The sequence below is a fragment of the Cervus canadensis genome, chromosome 2 (assembly GCF_019320065.1).
Source record: "Cervus canadensis isolate Bull #8, Minnesota chromosome 2, ASM1932006v1, whole genome shotgun sequence".
Classification (NCBI taxonomy): Eukaryota; Metazoa; Chordata; class Mammalia; order Artiodactyla; family Cervidae; genus Cervus; species Cervus canadensis.
The window spans coordinates 65,987,740-65,995,814 of NC_057387.1; the positions used below are offsets into that span (position 1 = coordinate 65,987,740).

Sequence of the window (8,075 nt, forward strand, 5' to 3'; positions counted from 1 at the left end):
CGAGGGCGAGCCTACGGAGGGGTCTTTCCTGCACAGTGGCAACTCCTTGGAGCTCGCGTAACACCTCTTACCCAGGCTTCTCCGCGGCTCCGGCAAGGGAAGAGTTCGCCTGATGCTTCGCAGAGTACCCCTTTCTACCTTAGGTGCTTGTGCTAAAAGTCAGGACTCTTTTTGTCTGTGGAATAAGGATTTTTAGCTCCGACTCCAACGGAGACCAATTTTGGTCGAATAAGGATAGGACCAATAAAACATCATCTTATGTGTCTGCAGGTGGGTAAGGAACCGCGGAGTTGGAGCGATTCCTAACCTGAAATTTCTGGAATGCCCACCTCTCCTTAAATGAAAACCGGGTACCTAAGCCCACCTAGGGGGCAACCAGCACCCAACCAACAGCCCTGATGGATAGGGCTCTTTGGGAGAGAGAAAGCCAGAGACTTGGGAGTGCCTCCTGCCCCAGGCTTTGGGGCGCTCCGCTAGTTGGGAGCTGCAGGGTGTGTCCCCCTAAACCTCGAGGGGATCAGGGCAGGGGTCTGGGTTGAGCCAGGCCTTGATTGGAGGTCCATGGCTGGAGAGCGGGAACATCAACCCGCCCCGACCCCCACAGCTTCCACTCACCGCGAAGAGCTGCCTAATTGGGCTCCGAGCAGCTGCGAAATTTGTAATCGCCTAATAAGCCTTCCACCTCGGTAATTCTTATCAAAAGGCATAAAACTGATATTTTCACACTCGGCTTGCACCACAGGAGCCGTTTATAAACATCCTTCATCAGTGGGATGAAATTAAGCCTGCATTGACAGAGGTCTCTGGAACTCGATATTTAAAAGCAATAGATCCGAATTAGCAAATTATTACTTTAAGTAAGGAAAGTCCCCACTAACTTGACTATTGAACCCTTTGCCTTTGAGCTCCTCGCGGTGAGTAACCACATGTTTGAGAAAACTTAACCTGGAGTTTTCGCGGTACTCAGGCAATCTTCGGAATCTCGCTTCCTGAATCCGCGACCGCCCCGGCTCTTAGCCCTCCCACCAGCCTTCGACGCGCTGGAGTCAGACCTGTGTAGACATGAGGGAGACCCTGCTGGGACACGGACGAAAACACAGTCAAACGAGACGCGTCCAGGACTCCCGGGCTCGAAGGCACAGGGCCAGTACCAGCGATTGGGGCCCTGCATCTCCCCGGGCCGGCGGCTCTCGCTGACCACACCCCTACCCCCAGGTATCCGCGCCAGGGGTCGGCGAGAGGACGGTCGGAGGGTGGAGGGCGGAAGACCTCTGAGCGGTAAGAAGGCACAGCTTCTGGGTGATTCTTGTAGTGACCTCTTTACTCCGAGCGCTCAGCCAAGAGCCCTCTGAAACTGCGGAGGTCACACTTGATTCAGAGCACCCTTTGATTTTTGACCACTTCGTCTGACCATTATTAATATTGATCTGGAAAAGGACGGATGGAAATAGCTTCCAGAGTTTTTTGCAGTTTTGCCCTGCCCCCGCCCCAAACTTGCCCAGGAAGCCCCGTGACCCCTCAGAGAGAGCGGAGCGGGAAATGCTCTCACCTTGAGACTTACCGGTCCCAGGCTCCTTTCCAGACCTTGTCACCCAGTTTCCGAGGGAAACGGAAGGGCGCGTTTATTCATGCCAGCGGAGGTCGCCCAATGGTGACGAGAGCCTCCGTCTGAGACCCACCGATCTCTCCCCCACTGCGGGCCAAGGCCGAGGCTGGAGGGTCTTCCCCGGGAGGCTAGTTCGGTGTGCACTGGCCAGCCGGGAACCACAGCGCGCAGACCGGGCCTACCTCTCCAGCCCCGCTGGCAGTCTGTTAGGCCAGCCGCTGTCGGGTGAGCCGGCTGGGGCCACTTGTCACCAGTGGGTTTAGAAACCCACCAACTAAAACCCAAGTTCTGCGACTGAAAGGATTGTTTGTGTAGATTCCGTGTTTCTTTCCAGGCGGTGCGCTCATCCCCTCCTCGAGTTTTCCCCTCTGAGCTCAAGTAAACTTGTGCGGTCTTCTGCGACAGGAGATAGCGATACCTTTTCTCCCAGATGGGACCGCTGGTAAGAGAGGAAAGAATTAGAAGCCCTCTGCAGCGCGAAATTAGGCCGGGCGCTGTCTGGGACGCTCCCGGGCTAAATGCTACTGCACAAAGCGCACAAGTCCACTACATCCTTTACTCGTTGTGACATTTCCAAGCCGACAATCTCGCCTTAAGCACGCTTGTGGCTTGGAGCTGCTGATTTTATATGCATTTTATCGTTCAGAATGAGTAATAGGGCAGGACCAGTGGAAACCCGATTCTAATCTATTTCTACAGACCTCTGCCCGCACAGCTCTGTAAAAGCCAAACTAGGTTGAGAGAAATAACAACTAAGTCCTTTCTCCCCAGCTTTTTATTACATATGCGAGGCCTCCGAGCTGATCTAGCTTGGAGCTCACTCATCTAGAAAGAGGACGCAGGCTTCCTCTCATCCATTCCCCTCACTCCCTGTTCTCCAGGGATCCCGGAGAGTTAACAAAAACCCAGCAAGGGAGGCAGGAGAGCCAAACTTGATCCGAGTGCAAAATCCTGGGTGCCTGACGGCCTTTCCTGGGTCGAGTGGGGGTGGTGGCAGGGCGCTCAGTGAGCCTCTCATTTGCAGGCTTCAACCCTTGAAGCTCTGTTGTTAGTGTGGGTGCAACCAACAAACAAGTCCAGGAAGTCTCACCCTGCAACCTGTGTCGAGGTTTCTACCCCCCCCCCCATTTCCATGTCCCATTGTTGCTTATCTGATGTAACTTGTGAAATGATAATTTGAAAGAAGTTTGCAGAATAATCTTGAGCCATAATTTTTCATGTTAAATAAACTTCTATAAGGATTTCTGCTAGAGGAGACGGGCTCTGGTAACTATGGCAGTGCTTTCTCCCTCCTCCCTTTCTTCCTTCCTCCCTTCCTCCTTTCCCGCCTGCTTGCCTGCCTGCCTTCGTGGGAGATGAGGGTTTAAGAGCTATGTGTTATACTAAGAGCACAGTTTTTGAAGTTAGTCAAACCTGTAATGGATTTTCGAGTAATTTATTTAACAGCTTAATTTGTTTTTCTCATCAGTAAAATGGGGACGACAGCGCTAATGATGTTGAAATATTTTCACCAACAGATACACAGTAGCTTCTCAATGAATGTAATCTTCTTCCGCTCCTCCCTCCTCCTCCTTTGCCACCCAAGAGCTGTCTAGATGCGAGGTGTCACCAACGGCTTAATTCCCCAAGGGAAGGGGTCAGGCCATGCTCCTAAGCACCGACCTTGATTCCAGTTGGCCATTTTGAGTAGTTCACCTGCTCGGATTCTAATGCTGGAGGAGCCTCCCAGTGCTGCTGGGGCGCTGAAGAACTCACAGCTGCCAGCCACTTCTAATCAGGGCATCTCAGCCCGAGTAGGCTCGGGAACAACTTTTGCTTCCATTGCTTTATTTGGGGGTTAATCTGGCGCATATAAATGATTGGCACCCTGCCTTCTGTCAGTTTGCGGGAACTTCTGAATATTGTGAAGGCAGCAATCCTCATAGCTGTTGCTCTTTGTCAAAAGGAGCCGAGGAGCATAACCGTTCTTCAATAACTTGCCCAAGGCCATTTTACCAGGTGGAGTCAGAATTCGAACCCAGACACCTTACGCTGAGGTACGTACGCTGAGACTTTCCTTCTTTTTCAAAAGCCCGCCTCTTAACCATTCCGCTTTTAATCAGTGGATTCATTTACCCCAACTCGAGACGGTTTTTTATGTAGTTCAGTTGACCTGGGTTGCGGGGCTCCAGCACAGGTGGGCCAGCTGTCCGCGCTTTGCCCCCGCCGGCTTCCTGCCGAGTTGCCACTGCCGGGAATCCGGTATCCGGTGGGACAGAGCGCCCCCTTCCTTCTACTCTTCCCGGTGCGAGGTTTAAAAGCACAGAATGAATAGTCTGGAGTGTCAAGTAAGCTGACCACAGGGGGGAAAGAGTTGAGCTTTTACATCGGTGGTAAAAATTTTCTCCTTTTCTTTGCAAATTACAGAATCCGATGACTAATCATCAGCGAGTGGGTGGAAACCTGGCTTGAATAAGTGACCAGTGCTCTCCGTACCTCCTGCAGTGTGAAGGTCGGTGGGCACTCACTTCCTGAACTTTCCTCTGGACACTTTGACCAAAGTTCGGGCCACTGAGTCTCCGGAGTTTGCAGAAGCCTTGGTGCCCAGCTCCAGCTGTTCAGAGTCATCTCGCTGCACCCTGTATCACCACTACTCCGGAGAAGTCTTTAGAAATAGTTTCCCCCCTAGAGAAACAGGTGATTAAAGTAGACTCCAGCAGATCTTTGACAACTCCAGGCTTCTGTCACTGTGCAGGCAAGAACCATGTGCTGTTCTGTCTCTCTGGAACCTAGTTCAGTATGTTGGCACTGGGCAATAAAGGATGGCTTTTTGAATGAAAAAATATAAATATGTGTGTTGGCTGGTACAGAGGGTTTCATTCCTTTCTATGTATTCTTAGTTCCAGTTTCCTGTTTTTTTCCAGTGGCACCTTCTTGCCCAGGACCTAAATCTTTTAATCCCTTAGAAGAACGAGGCAAGGAAGGGCATAGATATTCTGACAATTTAAACTGAGGGACTTGCCAGGCTCTACTTTTCTTCTAGGGTGAGGGACTTACAATGGCTCATTTGGGCCCCTCTGGATCATCCTTCAGCCCTCAGTGTTTGCAACTGAAAACCTACTGTGGGTGCTTCAGAGACCATCGAGGTCTGAGCCTCAGTTATAGGTGAGGATGCTAATGGGACAAGGAATTGAAACATATTGGACCCCAGAAGCTCAGAGAAACCCCCATGGGCCCACTCTTGACTGCACACATGGAAATGCTGTGTGTGTTGGCCTGACCTAAGTTGATCTATGTTTTGGCTTGCCCTAGGGCAAAAAGCCTGACTGGGGTGGACAGTCAGGATGGCAGCTGAGGTCACTCAGAGCCAGATGGCGGTGCTGTCAGGCCTTCCCTGCTTGGGAAGGAGATGTACCCCTGTTGACAGGCTGCAAAACTACTGAAGAACATGGAGGGGAGGCACAGGTGATGGTGTACAGTCTTAAGCTAGGTAGATCCACGTGCCCCGACCCCCGCCCTGCCCCACTGCTCTGCCAGATCATAATTGTGTGCCCTGGGTGGCTCAGCTCCCTCTCTTCCCAGACCCAACCTCTCTCAAGCCAGGAGAGCTCTAAAGCAGAAACTGTAGGTCCTGGGGACCCTTTGACTAGGGTCCTGAAGGGCTGGAAGAGATCTTTTGGCCTGGGATTACTGCACTGGGAATTTACACCAACACTGAGAGAAAAGCCCTAGGGTTTTATCTTGAAAACTGGGGTCTCTTGACAGATGCACCAAGAAGATTTGCAAATTTAGCCACAGCCTCTGCAGGTAAAGAAACACAGGGAAGAACATAGTTTTTTACTTTAGAAGAGCATAATCTCTCTTATTTCCTTCAAATAGTTGCCCAGCCCTCTGGAGGGACTCAGAGCAGCATTTTTTTGTTTTGTTTTGTTTTTTAAAGGGTGCCTACACATCCACTACCTTTCAGAAACAACTCCTTGGCTTGCTCAGCGCTTAGTTTGCCTTTATCATTGCTTTTGGGTTTCACAGTCACCAAAGAAAGCAGGCACAATTTCCTGTGGAGCTTTGTAAATAAATGCCTTTTCAAGGTGTCTTCCTCCTTTCAAAATACTTTTGCCCTGCTTCAAGAATTAATTTTATTGATATTGTGGGGAAAACCTCTCACATTACAAAACATCTAGATCAGTCCTTGAATATCTGTCTTTTAAAGGTCAGCGTAGGAAAAAAATTACAGTTAATAAATTAAGCCATAATTCCCCAGTCTTTACACTGTCCCCCCACCGCCACACAGGCTGAAATATCTTTTTTCCTAAAAAGGTTTTGTATTTTTAGACAGGAATATGTGCATGTATGTAGACACTCATAATAAAGAATAGCATTTATTGTTTAGCATCAGCTATATTTAACATATGTTGTCACGAATATTCCTCACAGTCATCAAGGGGGTGAGAAGCCTGAAGTTTAGAGGAGACTCAAATTCTCAAGACTTATTTGCAACTTATTTGCATCTAACTTATTGGTTTAGGTGCAAACCAATTCCAAGGTGTTAACCACTATACTATATATGAAGGATATTGAGTGAGCCTGGCAGGGTATGAAGTCCTCCCTCCTGGCCGGTTGGACATGTGGCTTCACCCTTGCTCTGGAGTCCTAGAAGCCTAAGTTCTCTTAAGAGCTGGGGGAATGGGGGACAGCAGGAGAGGCTTGAAGGACCTGACTGATGCTGTCTGTTAGTTAGGGCCCAGAAGCAGAGCCAGGGTGGGAAGGGGAGGAAGGGCTAGAGGGGTAGGAAGCTGCGGGGGAGAGGGGAGGGAGAGGAGATAGATCGCGTGCTGGGAGAAAACTTTCTCATCGCCAGGTCGTAAATATTGTTGCATTTCCTTGGAAACACCAAGCCCCTACGCCCCTAGGGGCTGAAGCCCTTCCCCTACAGCAGCGGCCTGGGTTGGTTCGCCGGCGCCTGCCTTCGGAGGTGACCTCTCCGGAACGGCCCTTGGAGCCCGGCTTGTCCTCGCGGCATTCGGGCCGAGGTTCCCAGCCCCTTGGCCTTGGTCGCAGCCGGTCGGCGGCCCCGGGGCAGGCTGGGAAATTCCCTGCCGCGCGGTGCACCCCGGGAGGCGCCGAGGTGATGCGCCCTGAAGGAGAGCGAGGCCGAGCGCCCCAGCGACGTATCCTAGTCCCAAAGCAGCCGGGCATCCAGCGTGAACCCCCACATCATTAGTCCAGTCTCCTGGAGAAGGTGGGAGGAGGGTGGCCCCGGCTCCGAGCACCGGAATGCCTACCCCAGGCCAGGCTCTGAGTTAGGCTGGTCGCTCTGGTGGGTTTGACCACCGCCCTCCTAGCGCCCTTTTCCGTGGGCGACCTTAGGGCGGAAGCTTGGGTTTCAAATGTGAAACAGTCGTCTCCTGGAATCAGATCCGGATTCCAGAGGATGTTAAGGCTTTTTTTTCCCTGGGGGGATAAAAATAATCAGCGCCGGAGGAGACTCAAGGCCCAAGTCCTTCTTCCCATCAACTGTCTGTGCCCATAAATAGGTAGGTAATTCTTGTTCAACCCTTCCAGTTCCCAGAGCGTACATCTTGGTATCTCACTGAAAGCTGTTACAGAGGAGAGAAAACCTAAAAGCCAAGCCTACTGCACACCAGGCCATGGGGGCCTGACTAGGTCAGAACTGATTACTGAAGTGATCAGTAAAGTGGTCAGGCTCGAAATGCCCAAGTTGGGAGTGCAGGCTGGCTCCAGACAGATGTCGACAAGTTATGTCCTGTACTGCTCTTTCTCCAGGAGTGGCCTCTGGGCAGGCAGGCCAAGGTCCTGGAGATCGACCCATACTTGGGAGAGGTGGGTTTAGCTTCAGGGAGGCGTTTCTAGGGATTTGAATTTCTTCTACTTGGTTTTGGTTTCTGTGCCAGCCATAGAGGCCCTTGATACTTTTAAGACTGTTGTGCAGTGCATGAGCAAATACTTATAAATGACCAAACACTTGTATACAGCTCTAATAAAAGGTGTGTGTGTGTGTGTAAGAGAGAGAGGGAGAGGGAGAGAGAAGGATTTTTCTGGGCTGATGAGAGTATTTTCAGTTCGAAGTGATGTGTAGAGGTCCTTTGTTGTTGTTCAGTCCCCAAGTGGTGTCTGACTGTTTGCAACCCAATGAATCGCAGCATGCCATCTAAATTTTTGAGATTAATACAAAGCCTTACTTCCTTTTTACGTGATCATTGTTTAAAAACATGCATGAAAATTTATGTTCTTAATTCTGGCCACCCTGATAGAGGTTTAATACCAGTGCATAAGAGGAAGCCAAAGGGAAAATATTTGTATGCCAACCTTGGTCTGGAAAAATATCAGTAGCGTTTCTTATTTGACAAGGAAATGCATTTGCTCACCCTTTTTCTTTCCCTTTCTTTTTCATTTGGCAAAAGCATCATTTTTAATATATATCCCATGTTTATTGTTTCTGTTTGGTACTTTGGTCATTTACAGCACCATC

General features: G+C 50.3%; 1 long non-coding RNA gene across 2 annotated transcripts; it reads left to right on the forward strand.

The window, feature by feature from the left end:
* The first annotated feature begins 1,202 nt into the window (after positions 1-1,202).
* Positions 1,203-4,406, forward strand: LOC122436812. 2 transcript variants are annotated; one of them, XR_006268132.1, is made up of 3 exons: positions 1,203-1,278; positions 3,552-3,642; positions 4,013-4,406. It is a non-coding gene; the product is annotated as an uncharacterized LOC122436812 (long non-coding RNA). The 2 variants fall into 2 exon arrangements; XR_006268133.1 differs by lacking the exon at positions 1,203-1,278 and adding an exon at positions 1,349-2,048.
* The last annotated feature ends 3,669 nt before the right edge of the window (positions 4,407-8,075 follow it).